At 40.1% G+C, this 17,145-nt stretch overlaps 1 protein-coding gene across 2 annotated transcripts in view; it reads right to left on the bottom strand.

The window, feature by feature from the left end:
• Nucleotides 1-17,145, bottom strand: part of lingo2 (leucine rich repeat and Ig domain containing 2) — a 441,502-nt gene that overhangs the window by 401,243 nt on the left and 23,114 nt on the right. The window lies entirely within an intron of this gene.

Below are 17,145 nucleotides of genomic sequence, written 5' to 3'. Positions count from 1 at the left end.
TCTACTCAACACAGACTGGCAGAGCAGGTTGAAGGTGGGAAGGCTTTGAACTTTTGGACGTTATGTAACCTCAAGGACTTTGGTTCAATACACTTTGTGAAAGAAGACGGGGTGAGGGTGGTGGAGAAGAAGGGTTGGTGGTCTCTTTCTAATCCATATCAAAGGCTCAGTGGACTCCGTCTGCCATAGGCAAGTCGTGAAGTGATCAGTCATTCGCAATGACCCATTAGGCCAGTGGGTGCTACCGCCCTGCAGTCCTGCGTAAGGCCTTTTATCGAGCTGCAGCTCGGATTCCTCTCTAATTGGATCGCCTCTGTTGTTCCTGTTCTCTGGATGAGAGCGGGCTGTTTATATGATCGAGTGTGTATTTTTTGCACGACCGTGTTGACCCACACAAACCTAGAAACTATTGCATCTTTACATAATTCTAGAACATGCAGATCCCCAGAAGATAAGTCCAATAACTTGGTGATACTCCTTTTTGCACATAAGCTTTACCGCTGGATTGCTGAAATGCACAAGGCACCAGAACAACATGATGCTGCACAGAGGCTTTACTCTCCAGACCATTGTCGTCATGTAACCACAAGGACGAAAGCCTGATGTGCAAAAACACAAGAAGATGTCCTTGCCTGCGATCACCAGGGAAACATTGAGAGAGAAATGGCGAGAGAGAATGAGAGAGAGGGAGGGAGCAAGAGACTGAGTGCGACTGAATGTGATGGAGCACTGCACGGCAGCAAATTACCTTCTGGTCAGGTGTCATGCCGGGAAGCCATTTTAAAGCGGCCCTCTCAGCTGTTTCAGAGTAATGGAAACAAACCAGCCCACATAACTCTAAATGGATGTGTAGTTGTTTATATATATGGCAGTAGGGTCCCACAGATGCAGTATCGGGACAGGGGGAGGCTTAATTACTGCCACTGGAGGGTGCAGACCCTTCCATGTGAATGTGACATGGTGCTGAGATTGGATGGCCATTAAATGCCAGAGGTGTTCAAGTGCAAATGATTGCATTAGTAGTGTAAAAGAAAAAAGTGCTAAGCAGGTCTGAAAGCCAAGAGGCCAGTCAGTAAAATAACCCCAACCGGCATTGCAGAATTGAGCTTGAAATATTCATGGCAGGTTCAGTCAGGTTCGGACATCTTTTCTCAAATATTTGCCAGGCCCTGGTTGGGTTCAAAATGTACATTTAGTTTTTTTTTGGGTTTCTTCAGTTTTTTATCCAACCTCTGCTAATGGCTTTAGGCCTGCATTTAGCCATGTTTGTTTTTCCTCCTTCTTTATTCTTCCTCCCTAATTTATATATATATAGTTATTTATTTAGATCTAGCACGCTGCCATGTCCTGTGTTGTTAGCAGCAAAGTCCCAAGTCCACAAGGCCAGCATGAGTGCAAACCATGATGCAACATATATCCAGACAAAATATTTCAGGGATATAGGCATTTACTGATTCCACTGGCATTGATTGACATGTAAGTCCATCAGATAATTAAAGTGAATTTTAAATTTAATTTTGTATTTTGTCATTTTTATTTTAAAAATGATTTTAAATAGCTGATAATGATCTGTTTTCTGTCTTTATTTGCTTACCAATGATCTGATGGGGGCTGGTATTGTCATAAGGTAACTTAGCATTGTCAGTAAAGTTAACTTAGCAGACACAATCATGAGGAATGTCAAGTTTTATTCAATTTCTGTTTAGAGGTAATTGGGTCATTTTGGGACATTATATTTTCAGGCTGCCATAAAGTTGAAACAGAATTTTATTGGGCTACAGTCTTGGGCTACATTGTGGTTTACAACAAAACTTCATGTCCTTGCCACTAAACGTTGAGCTTATTTCCAATGCCTATTCTGATAACATTTCAGATTCAGGTGCAATCAGAAACACACAGGGCCCAGCTGGGTTAAGGCAATAAATCATCAAATCAGCCATGAGATGAAAAAGAAATAAATATGCAATAAACACTCATGCTGTCACACATAATCAAAGCGGTTCCTTGTGCGGTACTCAATGACAAATCAGTTGCTTCCCTGCCTCTGTCGATAGTCACACTCGAACTGCTTTCCAAACAAGGTGTGCGATCGGATGACCATATGGTGCGTTCTCCTGGCCTTTGGCAGGCCATTTTTACTGAGATAGAGAGTGAGAGAGTGAGAGTGAGACTGACCATCTGCTGCATGCATCATTAGTTTCATTCTCAATTTTGGAATGAGAGAGTTTTATCTTGGGAAAATCACCATTGTCATATGTTTAATTAGAATTTTGACAGGAATATGATATATATGTATATATTTATATATACAGGCATTTAATAGTGAAATAATGTGAATAGTTTCAGAGTAAATATATAAAATAAACCTCTTAAATTATTTGAGTTTGTTTTGATGACTCATTATTTCACAGCAGTGAAAAGTTCAGCACTTTGCGGGGTGTTCTAACTCTAATAGACGCTTACACAGTACATGATTTTTCTTTATGTGCTACAATTATCAACCTTTGGCCCTTGGCAAGGAGCTGCACTTGGCAGGCACTATGCGATATTTCAGATGCAATAAATGCTTGCACTAAAATGCATGCCCTAATATCTGCAATAAAACGCAAGCCAAAGTTAAAAATAATGAAGAATTGAAGGCATCTTATGATCACCCTTGTCTGATGTGATCTCAGCATTCAAGTCCTTTAATTTTGCAGCTCTTCTTATTAAAAGTGGAGGGTAATAAGTGGAAATGATGCGGTTTTACTGCACTTACATTTTGAAGAGAGGTCATTTGTATTCTATCTGTGCTTGGAGGCTGTATCCTACCGTGATTGAATTTGTGGCTTATTTTGCGTTAAATTTGAATATTACATTCCAGCTTCAGGAATAGTGGGCCCTGCTAGGTGCACAAAGAGAGCGAGAGAGACATTTCAGAAGAAAAAAAAACAGTCCCTCATAGGTGATTCACTACTGGATACAATACAGTCTATTCACCAGGAGGGTTTAAATGATTAGAAAGGTAGAGAGCTCTCATTTGTCTGGCCTAGCCTGTAGAACCTGAAGCCCTCATTATGATGGGCTAATTATTAGTGCTCTCTATCGTTCTATTTTGCATTTAGATTGGACTTCTTATTGACATCCATGCTGGTACATTTCTCCAAATGGTGTCTTGAGGGGAACTGAGCATATTTATTGTACATTATGTGAGGGTCTCATTAAAGACATTATTACGTATATGTTTCAGCAGTGGTCTAGTGGTGTCCAGATTGGTGGGCTTACTGTGCACACACCAATTCCCCCTATTATTCTATAATTAAATGATCCAAAGCTGGTCTTAAAGTATTAAGCAAAAAAGAAAACAGTATAAACTTATTACAATATACTAAAAGCTACTGTAAGGCTATGACAATAACATGTATCTAAGCACATGTATTCATGTATTAAGTCTGAAATTTGACAATGAATAAGAAAGATAAAGGGATTACAGAAAATAATCACTGAATAGAATCCTGATTTGTTGGCTGTTGGTGATACAGATGTATCTCTTGTTGCTATTTTTTGATTGTTATTCAATACATCACTTTTCGGAGGTGGGTATTTGCCATATATTCTCATATTTGCACCACTATATCAACAATTCACTATAAAAGTTTTATTTTGTATGGTGCATGGTGGAGGAATTTAAGTATCTCAGGGTCTTGTTTACGAGTGATGAGAAGAAGGATGGTGAGATCAGCCACAGGATGGGACAGGTGGCAGCAGTAATGTGGTCGCAGTACTCGACTGCAGTGGTGAAGAGGGACCTGAGCCATAAGGTGAAGCTCTCTGTTTACCGGAAGGTCTGCATCCCAACCACCACATGTGGTCATGAGCTTTGGGTAATGACCGAAAGAATGAAATCGCAAATATTATTGGTGGAAATGAGCTTTCTTTGCAGGGTGATGGGCTGCACTCTGTTTGACAAGGTGACAAGCTCAGTCATCCAGGAGGAGCTCAAAGAAGAGCTGCTACTCCTCCACAGTGAGAGAAGCCAGTTGAGGTGTTCAGGCATCTGATCAGGATGCCCCCTAGATGCCTCCCATTTGGGGTATACCAGGCATGGGTCCTAGGACCTGTTGGAGGGATTACATCTCTCAGTTGGCCTGGGAGTAGCCAGTGGTCCTCAGAATGAGCTGGAGGAAGTTGCGGAGGACAGGGCTGTCTGGGATTCTTTGCTCTCTCGACTGCTACCAAATAATGATGATGATGATGCATGGCCATATTTGCTGAACTGAAAATATTCTGTTGAATAACAAAGACACCCAGCGTCATTAGTGTAAAGTTCCACTCCTCCATAGAGTCCTCCAGTGCTGCCTGTGTTTATCTCCACAGCCTAGCTGAAGTATTATTACTCTGACTCAGTGAACGTTTTTTTGTATCAGCAAACAGCAGATTTTGTGAAGCAATGACAGCAGCACTGCATGAACTCTACAGTCATGATCTTACGTAGGGTGTTTTTGTTCCCTTAACTAAAACATGTACATTTTTGCCTGTAAATATACACTTGTATTAGTCAGATCCTGCTAGTGTGGGTTTCCTGCTTTTCAGTGATGCGGTAAAGCTAACGAACAGCTAAGAGCTCTTGTGGCAAATCATCAGCCTGATAAATGTGAGCTAGTGAGAGAGTGAGGAAGTCAGGGAGTGTAGGAGTGATAGAGTGAGTGAGTGAATGAATGTCATATGAGCCACATCCAAAAGCGGTGTTGTATCTAAGAAAAGATTACACTGCACTGGGGTGATCAAAGCCAACATTCACCATAACAGCCATAAAGATGCATGATCTAGACTGGAAAAGTGCATTTAGCTGAGAGAAAGAGAGAAAGAGAGAGAGAGAGAGAGAGAGAGAGAGAGAGATGTAGGAAAGGAGGGGAGACGGAGTGAGTGAGTGAAAGAAAGAGAGAGCGGTAGGGAGGGAGAGACAGAGAATGAGTGAGTGATAGAAAGAGAGAGGAAGAGAGTAAAAAAGAATAAAAGAGAAGGATAGAAGAGATAGAGATAAAAAGTACACACTAAAGAGGAGAAAAAGACAGAGTGGGTGAAAGTAAAGTATATGAGTAAAAAAGAAAGAGAAGAGATAGAGACAGAAATAGGAGGAAGGAAAGGGGAGAAAAGGATAGAGGCAGAGGGGTAATGAGAAAGAAAGCGATAAGTAGAGGAAGTAAAAGAAAAGAACAAGGAAAGCAAAGGAGACAATGAGGAAGAGAGAGAGAAAGAGTATAAAAGAGAGACAGAGAGAGAGAGAGAGAGACAGAGGGAGAGAGAGAGAGGGAGAAAGAGGGAGTGGGTGACAGAGAGAAGCATTGCTATGATATCTGATACTTTAAAGGCATTTAAACTGCCTCGTGTATCTGTTAGTGTACACTCTGTTACTCTCAACCTATTTAAAGTGCAACAACAGCTAACATGAAAGACAAAAAACATGAGAGAAAGAACAGTGGGAGAGAGAGGGAGAGAGGGAGAGAGAAAAAAGAAGACAAGCTCAGCTCTGTTGTCATTTGCCTTCCGCTCCTCTGAGTCATCTCAATAATTTATGGTGTTGCCGCTTCAGTTTTTAAGGTTGCTTGGCTTCTTGCTTTCGACTTTGTTTGCGCAACTGTAACATTTCCATCTCCACTCGGCGAGCGAACCGCACGGTGGCTGGTTAAGCATCTGATGGGGGGAGATGATGGAAACGGCAGGTATCGTCGTTCCTGCTCTTGTTGCGGGTTCTTTGGTGCTGCTGCGCATGTTGGCCGTGAAGATCCTGGTAGGCTGCAGCTTAAAGGATGTTTTCTCGCTGCCTGCACACGTACCGGGACGGTTTCATAACTGCATCTGCCTTTAAACGCTGGCAGAGGAAACGGGGGGGAAATTGCTGTGACGGCAAAAAATGTTCTAGGACGCGGAGATGTGATGCAACCGCCTATTATGGCTGTCAAATACAAGATGGTGGAAATGTTTATTTTAGGCTCAGAGGTGCATTTTAAACTGCGCTGTGATAAAATGTGCTCAGTCTGATCAGATGAGCTGCTGAAGCCAGAAGATCTATTCACAGACAGGAAGTGAAGAACTTCAGCCAATTTTTCTGCATCAGATTTTACGGTGACTTCTTTTCAGACGCCAGTGTGTTTCATATGTCATTGATGATGGGGTGCCGCCCCACTGCTTAAGTACAGAAAAGAGATGACCCATAAAATATGAACATGCATTTTTATATATATTGCTGTGAAAAAGTATTTGCCCCTCACGTGATTTCTTCTATTTTTGCTAATTTGTCACATATAAAATGTTTTAGATCATCAAACTAATTTTAATATAAGAGTAAACACAAAATGCAGCTTTTAATTTATCATTCAGGCTACATTGGAGGGTTTTCAAGCATGATCTGAGATGGAATCCAAGTCAGGACTTTGACTGGGTCACTGCAAAACCTTCATTTCGTTTCTTTTAAGCCATTCAGACGTGGACTTGCTAGAGTGCTTGGGATTACCCTGCTGTATAACCCAACTTCACCTGGGTTTTAGGTCACAAACTGACAGGCGGACATTCTCCTTTTTCTGATAAAGAACAGAATTCATGGTTCCATCAATTATGACAAGTCATCCAGGTCCGGCAGAAGCAGGCCCCAGACCATCACACTACCACTACCATGTTTCACTGTTGGTATGTTGTTCTTATGGTGGAATGTAAATGTAATGTCTTCTAAAAAGTCCAAACATTTAGATGTTTTTTGGCAAATGAAAGGAAGTGAAGAACTTCAGAAAAGTAATTCCCCCCATTTGGCAAATGCAAGATAAGCCTTTGTGTCCTTGTTGGTCAGCAGTGGTTTGCCCCTTGCAAAATCTCCCATGGATGCCATTTTGGTCCAGTGTCTTTGTTATTGGGGAATCATGTACATTGAGCTTAACTGAGGCAAGTGAGGTTAACTGCAGTTCTTTAGATGTTTGTCTGGGGTTTTTTGTGACCTCCTGACCACTTTTTCACATAAAGCCAGATAGGGCTGAACATCATTTTTCCTTCAATGAATGAAATCATCATTTAAAATCAGCATTTTGTGTTTACTTAGGTCATCATTGCCTAATATTAAAAGGATTGTCTTTCTGCATATGTACATGTTAATGTAAAGTACAATGCAGATCACAGAAGTCAGTTCTGTTTAGTAACATCTGTAAGCTTTATTATAACTACACACAACTGAAAACAAATATATATAATAACAGATATAAATAAGCACATTTTAAAAAATCATACATTGCAATTTATTTATTCTCCATGTGGAGAAATAATCATATTTCAATACATACTCTTTTCTACTAAAATTGTTGTTTGTTATACGTCAGTGAATCTGACTGTAGTAAAAGTTATGAATGCCAGTTTGGAAATCACATTTTCAAGCTAGAAGCTACTGTTTCTGTCTGTGCTGCAGGGCACTCTTGACCAATCAAGTGGCTGTTCTTAGGCAAAATCAACACATTGGCTGCATTTGTGACTGGCCACAAAACAACTGGCCACATTTTCACCAATCAAAAGCTTCAGGCATCAGGTTTAGTAAACAACGGCTAATGAAGTTGAGGCACTAATTTCAAACCCATTTGAGAAATTAAATGCTAATTGGACATAATTCATGTTTAAATTGGTCCTCCAGTCTTTCAGCTCTCTAGCTAATAGTCTGTATATATTGGAATTGCAGTTTACTAGACATCTATTATAAAATCAATTACTTGGTGAGATTTCATGTATTTAGTGTTATTTGTTGGATGTTGAGCTGGTTCATTTTTGGAACAGGCTGGTTGTGATGGGATTCAGGTGGTTTTATGCTGTTTGTAATATGCACTGTCCGTTTGTCATGTGTTTTTCATTCATCTGGCTTGTAGCCCACATTCACGGTTTAGCAGGCTGAAGGTTTTCCAATAGGGGGAGCTATTAGCACTCAGGTGTACATCATCAGAATGGGGGAACTTAAAGGAACTATCTGAGATCTAAGACGTCTGAGGCTGCAAAGACACACAGAACTCTCACCATCAAGAACTACCTAGAACTAATCTCCTATCTCTTTTAAGTGATTGGCCCCTCCCATCTAGGATCTGGGCCAACCCATGTCTATACTCTGGGTGGCAAGAGCATAGAATAAAAGGCATAATCATAATCATGCAATGTCACAGTCACATTCATTCATGTTACCATTCGATTATACAACTAAATCAGCATGTTTTTATCCTTACGGGTGTCTCTCTTCACAAGCTCCCCTCCTCCCCTGGATCACAATGGATTCTTCCAGACCCAGAAAAGAACGGGCTTACCTAGGCTCCCACTCCTATAGTGGCTTCTCATTGGGTAAGTAACATTTAGTTTTTACAATGTCCATTGTGAGTCCAGTCAGAGTAAGATGAGCAGCAGTGAGCAGTGCTTGTGTTTTTAATTACTTTAAACTGATGTCAGACTCAGGAAAACATACTTCACATGTACTTATTAAAGAAGGGTGAGAGGTAGATGGCATGTTTTGAGACACATACACTGGACGCCCATCCCACTGCTGTCTTTCAAAGCTCAAAGCATAAATTTCGTCTCCTTTGCAGACCAGTTTCTGCTCCCACTATGTTGAACATCATAAACTGTCGCTATGATGCGAACGCACATGCGCAGAACATACTTAAACTTTCCGAATGGGAATGTAATCAGATACAGGCATTTACACAGCTATTATTCTTTTATTTAATGGATTATTTACAGGATTACCCACCTCGTTCAATTGGGTAGGAACTGTATTCCAAATGGCCTCAATCAGACTAGACTATTCCGATTGACGTGTATACATGGACGTGTTCTATTCCAATTGAGCTCTTAGTTGGATTATTAACAGATTATCAGGCTGCATGTAAATGTGGCCAGTGAACTGATTGCCACATTACAGCATATGACAAAATTCATAAAAAACAACCAAATGGCATTCTTTTTGCATGATGTCACCATATACGCTGCTTAAAACTTAGCAAATCTCCTAAAAAAACAACTTTACGTGTACATATTTCTAAAGCTGCAGTTAATGCTCACTGCAGAATGCACTACGAACAATACATCAGCCAACCATGTCTGTATGTAATGCTGATATTTGGCTGTATGTATAGCATAGATTAAAAAATGGCTTTTGAATGGATAGGCCTTATAAGAGAACACTAATCTTCTCTGATAAGCAATGGCAAAGGAAATCACCCATCCAACTCAAGAATCCTGCTTAAAAATCTGAGCTGTTGTCACTGAAATGGGTTTGCTAAGGCTAACACTTGGCGTGCATCAGTACTCAACACTTAGGCACCAGCCAGCCAGCAAAGCCATATTGATAGCTTGGAAAAGGGCTGAAATAAATCATTTACGCCGATGAAAATCTTTGGAAGCCTTTTTGCACAGGCCTCCCAAAGTTAACAATAATACAGTTTGTTGATTTAATTGTCTCTCACCCTTTGAAACCATGCAAATGCGCAAATAACTAATAAGTCTGTATAAGAACCTTAAAAACATGCACTTTCCTCTTACAGCTGACTGCAAAGTCCTTGAGACCACGAGTAGGAGCCTGCAATGAAAATGCTCTGTAAGTGACATGACATAATCGGATCTCCACATATTTCGTGCATTATGAATCACTTTATCAAAGCTTCCTGTCGTCTCTATGACTGCATGTCCATGATTAAAAGATAAGCCTGCTGATAGGCTGCCTCATTACTATAACATTCAGACAGTAAAGTGCCGCATATGCGTCAAATCTAATCTCAGCGAAGAGCAATATATTGAGATAACGATAGCTCCAGTGGTTTGATTAATGTATTATGAATCACATACACGTACATATAGGTCTCATAACAAAATTGCTTGCTTATTTTACATCAAGTAAACCTCCACTGAAGCCTGGCATTCTCAATAAGTGGTAAGCCCACCTCATTTGAGTGGATTCTCAATGAAGACAGTGGTGGATTTATATCAGGAGTAGCACCACACCTCAAAAAGTGGTGGGGCAAAACATACTGTTTCAGAAAGAAAATGCAATTAGGCCACTAACTAAAATTGTCTTTGATGTCATGCTAATGACGTCTTTATAATTCTATTCAGAGGTGAGTAGTAATTACCTGCATTTACTCAAGTACATGTATTTAAGTAAAATATTGATGGATTTTTACTCTCTTGAGTATTTTCAAACCATATTACCTTTACTTCTACTAAAGTATATTAGTGAGTAAAGAATCTTTTTATTTAATTACATTTTAGCCATTCATATTTAGTTACTAATTCCTTTTTATTATTTAATTTCAAAATGTTTTGATAGTGGCAATACAGGGTGATTCAAAAAGATTTATCTGATTTCAAAGTGCCATATTTTTACAACTGTGAGGCACCTAGGAACCAATCACATACCAATTGAAAGAGGTTGTCACAGAGTTTCTGACTGTCACTGGAAGATGGCTCCCTCATCGCAGCTGGCAAGCAGCAGGTTGCACTGGAAAAAAGTGCTCTGATGTTGAATTCCCTCATGAATTAGCACAGTTCAGCTGTTTGATTTGGACCTGAAGTCGGGTGGAGTCGGATGTCAAAACCAAAGTAAAGAAAAAAGTTTGACAGTCCGCACCAACCACAGTAGGTCTGAAAGCGCCTCCCAGCTGAAATAGAGATTCTGATTGGCTCTGCTGCTGAGACTTACTCTGCTTGTTTATGCTGGTCAGTGCTTCATGCAGTTTAGGGAAGGTGGAGGTTTTTATGTGCACGTCCTGACCTCAAAAAGTAGCGGGGTGTCGCCACAGTACTTTAAAAAGTGGTGGGTCAAATGCCCCCTCGGCACTGTGGTTCCAGCGGCCCTGATTTATATATTCTCATAAAGATGCACGATTGGACCAATCTATTTCCCACACATAAAAAATCCCAGATGGTAGATGACACAAGAACAGCTGTCCAGCATCTGGCTACAGGACGCTCACTGGCCACTTTATTAGAAACCCCTCCCTTGTAGCTCCACCTTGCTGGTGTAGAGACTGTAGCCCATCTGTTGATGCTCAGTTTTTTATGCCATCCTCTAGCTCTTCATCAGTGATCAGATTATGACCACAGAGATTCTCTCGGTTGGGTGGTGGACCACTCTTAACCAGCACTATGTGGACTACCATGTTAGTGTCACTGGTGTGCTAAGAATGGCCCACCACCCTTATAGTATATATAAAAACTGACCAAAAATGAAAGATGTACAGGGTGGCATGACAACAATCTGTAATTGTAGCCCTATATAGTGGACTCATAAGGCCAACTTCAAGTAAAAGGTAAGTATTTCCAATAAATTGGACATGGAGGGTATTTCTTTAGCTTATATCTTTCAGCTGAAATGTGACTGCTCGTCAATAGCACCACTTTTCCTTCCACTACAGTGTGAGAGAGGCCTGCGGCCTGGCACAGAAGCTGTAATTCTTGCGGTAATGAGCCCATGTGGTTAGCAGATTTGCTGAATGTCCAACGGTCTGGGCATAAACCTGTTCCAAACAGTTGGCCGCGGAACTACAAGAGCAGCTGCCCACTTTTGTGCTCTTCTCCCTGTTCCCTAAGTGACCTGACGCTGTCTAAAGACAGTAACACCGCTGTGCTGTCTCTCTGCCGGCGCTCCATTTTTCTCTCTGAGACAGGAGCTGTGCTCCGTATGTTCCTCCAACCTGGAGAGAAGGCGCTTATTTCACATCCCTGAAAAAATCACCGCTACTTTATACAGGATTGGAGACAAGACAGACTTTTCCAGACCTAACAGATGAAGGTTTTGCTGTGTCTTAAGCTGGTGTTACAATACACAACCTTTACACCAATTTTAGCCCTGATTGTCAGTCTGGCTGAGTCTGTGCTGGTCGGCTCCAATGTGGAGATTTTGGGTTAGTGGGTGCCGACAGTTGGAGAGAGAATTGAGCTGAGATTGAGGGGCACATACTCTTTTTTGAGTTTATCAAACATGTTTGGTTTTTTCAACCTGAAAACCTTTTCAACCTTTTTAATGAGTTGAGTTTAAGGCATGAGCACAATCGAGTTTACGTACATTTAAAACTGTAAAAAAATACCACACTGATCACACTTTTAAATCCATGACCCTCACTTAAGAATGTTTACCTGCTGCTTCTTTACTGTGTCAGTACAAATGACAGAGGAAACAGCAGCAGCAGCTGATGTTTGTTTATTTGCGTCTCCTAGTAACAGGACAATGAATGAGTTCATGTGAGTTTAGTGAGTTCTATTCAGTTTAGCAACAGCTTAAAAGTTGAGTAGTGTGTGAACCCTAATCGTTTAGTGTGTGATCCCCAGTATTTCATTCACCCAAAAAAAAAATCTGCAAAAAAACAGTCACATAGTCTGAGATTCCCAGTCTTTTTATAATCTGTTAAGACTTTAAAAGTCGTGTAATGAACCCAAGGCTTTACTGAGACGGAACGTTTCATATTCTGCCTGCAGTCTGGGGCTGCACAGCTGGACAAATATGCAAACAAACATGCAACAAAGTTGTTGAATGACTTACAATTAAAAGAAAGATAATTTGGTGGACTGAAAAAGGTTAGTGACATTCTCAGTATTCCTTAATGTTCCTCAGTAACATTGAAAACACATTTCATGGCTGCTAAGCCACTATTTTTCACTGATTTTCACTTTCTTTTTGTTGTAGCACTGCTGACAAATAGCTGTCAGAAACAACTCAATCGAACCTGCCCTTCCTGTCAAAGTAATAAAGTAGGCAGTTCCTGGCCATGTTAACTGACGGAACCTACCAGATTGTAGCAATAGAGGAACCAGATGATATAATTTGTTGAAATCTTGAAGATTGCACTAAGCGCAGTGTTTTTTCTACAGTAAACTGGGTCAGCAGCAGAGCTGACGGATGTGTCGGACACGGTCCAGCATCCGGAGGCTAGTGGATTTTGTTCCAGAGCATGACGCTCACCGCTTGCTGATGTTTTGCCCTTGAGCTGGACACTCCACTTCAAACTCCCTTCAGAAAAGATGTAGTGGTTAACCTTGCACTGCTACGTCTGATCCAACTGTCTCAGAAATGCGCAGCCATTACATGACACTGGACCAAACAAAAAGACCCATGTCCTCTCTAAAGACATTGGGTTCTATTGGGTTGTTTTTGGCTATACATTAACCAGCAGCAAAGTATATAATAGTGAAAATGCCTCTGTGTTACTTTTGTGATGGATAAATTCTATTAAAGAGGTTCTTTGCATCATGAAAGGGTTCTTCAGATTGATGGAGAATGTGCTGTAGATGGTCCTATATAGATCCTTTTTGAAAAGGGTTCTATATAGCATCCAAAGGGGTTCTTCTATTGTGACAATGTCAAGCTTGTAACAGTAGAAGAACCCTTTTGGGTGCTATATAGAGCAGTTTTTAAAAAAGGCTCTACACAGAACCATATACATCAAATTCTCCGTCAATCTGAAGAACCCTTTCATGATGCAAAGAATCCTTCAACCATGCAAAAGGTTCTTTGAGTGTATATGATTCTACATAGAACCATTTTCTTTACTAAAAAGCCCATGAAGAACTATCTAAGAGTGTACAATACATTTGGGATGAGAGATCCAGAACTCAGTACCTGATCTCTCTAATGCTCTTGTGGCTGAATGCAATCAAATCTTCACAGTGATATTCCATTATCCAGTAAAGCCTTCTCAGAAGAGTAGATGCTCTTGCTTGATTCCAGAAGCAATGCTAGATGAGCAAGTATCTACAAACCTTTGGAGCCTAACTTGAACTAAATTTGAGCATCAATGGAGAATTTCCAGTCTAGGCTTAAGCTTAATCTGGGTCTGTGAACCACATAGCCGTGTTACTTGTGATATTGATAGCATCCAAGTCAATGAGTGTTCATTTTTGACACAGTGAAACAGCACGAGAGTATATTTTAGTCAGAATCCAACAGGATGGGTGTGTGTTTTTCCTAAAGCTCTGCGCATGGCCACTGTCGGCGAATTGTTATATCGCCGCATGTTGTAACTATGTTAACAAGTGTTTTAAGAGCACCACTCAACACACAGGCTGAGAGTCACTTCTGAGCATGTAATCTCTCCTCTGCAGGAGTGTGCAGCCTCGGCTGTGCGCTCCACACGCTGGCTGGATGGATACTGGAGTGCTGGTGGGTCATTAAATTTCCTTTTGTGCCACGAAAGTGTGAATGCAAAACTGCAGGGGTGGCAGGAGGACAAAGAGGGAACAAAAACGGCGATTTAGGTTTCCTCATTTGGACGACCGTGTTCGGTAAAAGCTCCACAAATACCTGAGAGAGAGGAGAGGGAGCGGAGGGTGTTATCAGCAGCTTGGGAGATAAGCGGCTGGATTCTTGGGACACCACGGCACGTCGTCTTAGGTTAGCGCTTTAGCGGCCGATAAAACCAGGCGAAGAACATCCCCTCCCAGTGCTTTGTATCTCTGAGCCAAGGTTGCACTCCTGTCTAACTGGCAGCCTCTACTGAGTAGGTGTATCAGAACCTGGCTGCTGATTAAGGAGGGCTTCTGTAGTCGCACCAAGGAAAGACACTGGCAGGCAGTCAGGTGGGGAGTTTGTTTGTTCCATCAACTGTGCTGGAGCAGTAATTAAGCACCTTACTTATTTAGAACCTTCAGAGTCTATTTGAAATGCAAGCCAGTGTTCTCTTAGATTCCTCCTTCGCCTGTGCCTTGCCTCTTGAGGGACATGTTTGCCTACCGTAGAGGATGTGAATGAACCTGTCAATCATAAAATCATGGATTTCAAATATTCTCTTCTTGTTCAAGTAGGTCACCCCCCCACACACACAAACTAGGTTATAAAAACAGGCCTCTTGAATTAAATAGTTCTTTGAAGCATTTTAGACTTCATAGTTAAAATATTCATTTACTTTTGTCAATTTACATATACATATGCATGTAGATATGCCGTTGAGAAAGAAGAGGGTAGAGACAGATACAAGAATGCACTGGGAGTTTGTCAGACAGAACTATTTAGGTACATCTTGTTGGAAAGCTGTTTTCACTCGACTGGTGAAGCTGCCACTTGTAATCGGCATGAAACTGAAACTAAACTGTAAAAAAAGGATTTTCACTGTCAACAGTATATTTGCTATAAAATGTAATGGTCAATACCCGTTTTTTGAAAAAAAAAAAAAAAAATCAATGCATTTAAATTGTACTGCCTCTTTGCACTTGTTTATACATCCATACATGTTACATATTGCACTGCCACTTGTTTTTTCATCCATGCATATACAACTATTAACAAATGTTATCATTTACAGTGTTTAGTCACTTGGTTCATTCACTGGACAGGGCATGCAGCACTGCACTGTCACCTCCATAATATTTCTGCAATTTTTCTTACTTAGTTTTGTACTGCACATTATATTTTGTGGTTGTTTTAGTACATTGTACATATTATAGATATTTACTTAATCGATTTATGCATATGTATACTAGTGTATGACAATACTTTTGCTCTTCTTGTGCTCTTTACTGTACTTTGTGCCTCTGTAATAGACAACTTTCCATCTGGGATCTATCTATCTATCTATCTGAAAAAAAAATCTGTTAAAATCATACACACACTGTATTTAAACACTGCTATTTACAGAAATAGAATGTAATTTTACAAATCAAATGATCATCTTAATTTCACAGACATTTGCACTTATTTTAATGGTTGTTGCTGTTATTGCTATGGTAAAATACTGTATGTCAGTAAGTAGATGAACTACTGAAATTGTTGAATTACAGTTTACACTAAAAGGTAGTGTTTCTAAGAAATGATTGTAATTTTACAGAATTTCACCATCACTGACAAAACATACTGCATTTATTTATACTTTTTTATTTATTTATTATTTTTTACAGTGCAGCTCAACTTTTCTCATCACATTACAAGTCAAATTCTTGCTGCTCACTATTCTACAATCCCACTTTTTGCACATCATCTGTATATGCTGAAAAGTTTAAAACATTTCTGCTTTCATAATGAGTAATGAACTATGAATGTCGTGTTGTTTACATACTATGATGGCTTCCTTACATAACATTTTCATCTCCTCTTGTCCAGACCACTGTCTCAGACTATGAGCTCATAACTCGGGGGCCCATATGTGTTTTTACATCTGTGTTGTGGTTGTTGCGACTGCGCATTAAGGTCAAATGCAAAACTTTGAGCGCCCCTGGTCAGATTACACAGTCTGTTGATTTTCTACATGAATATATGTTAACCCATCCTTTACAAAGAATACACTTCTGCATATTAACGCACAATTGCTGTTTCTTAATTTAATTTATTGGAAATAAAGGAAACATAAAATATACACATATTATCTAAACTACTTATCCTCCTGCTTCATGGGGGGTGCTGGAGCTTATCCCAGCGGTGACTGGGCAGAAGGCAGGAAACACCCTGGACAGGTCACATAAAATACAGCCTGTGCACAAGTTGTGGCACATTTTCTCTATAATGTTAAGATCAGCAAATAAATAGCAATAGTGCACTGAGTTCTGGAGAATTCTGGCTAACTCCACCGCCAGTGCTACAAAATGTATATTAATGAAGACTATTGAAAAAAAAAGACCATATCAGTAAGTAAAGCACTCTAAACAAAACTAACTAAAATATAAATCTAAAAGTTTTTATGGCTAATATTAGTGGTTTTCAGAATTGTTTGCCCCTTAAAATTGGTATCGACGACACATTTTTTATATCAGGCCCTAACCCATGCCACATTTCTGTTTGTAAGTAGAATATAGTTATTTTATCATTTGAATTTTTTGTAAACAGTCTTGATAAAAAGCAAACACAGAAACAAGCCAAAACAACAAGCCAATTTGGGCCATGTTTTTTGTGAATTTCTTGACAAATAGAAATAAGTCATTATTGACTTCAGCCTGTCAATAAATGTAATTCATTGTGTAATTAACTAAGTAATTAAGTATGTAACTGCTTTTAAATCAATAACTCTGGACTCCTAAAGTGAGTATGAGATGCAGATGAGTATGAAAACAAACACCGTGCAGTCTGTCTGCTCGACAGCACTTCAGAGAGGGAGCAAAGAACTGACAGCAGCCATAAAGACAGGGATCAACGTTAAAGCAAACAACTCAGCTAAGAGCGAATGGAGGTCAGTT

The sequence above is a fragment of the Colossoma macropomum genome, unplaced genomic scaffold (genome assembly GCF_904425465.1).
Source record: "Colossoma macropomum unplaced genomic scaffold, Colossoma_macropomum, whole genome shotgun sequence".
NCBI classification, from domain to species: Eukaryota; Metazoa; Chordata; class Actinopteri; order Characiformes; family Serrasalmidae; genus Colossoma; species Colossoma macropomum.
This window is presented reverse-complemented; position numbering and strand designations above follow the sequence as displayed.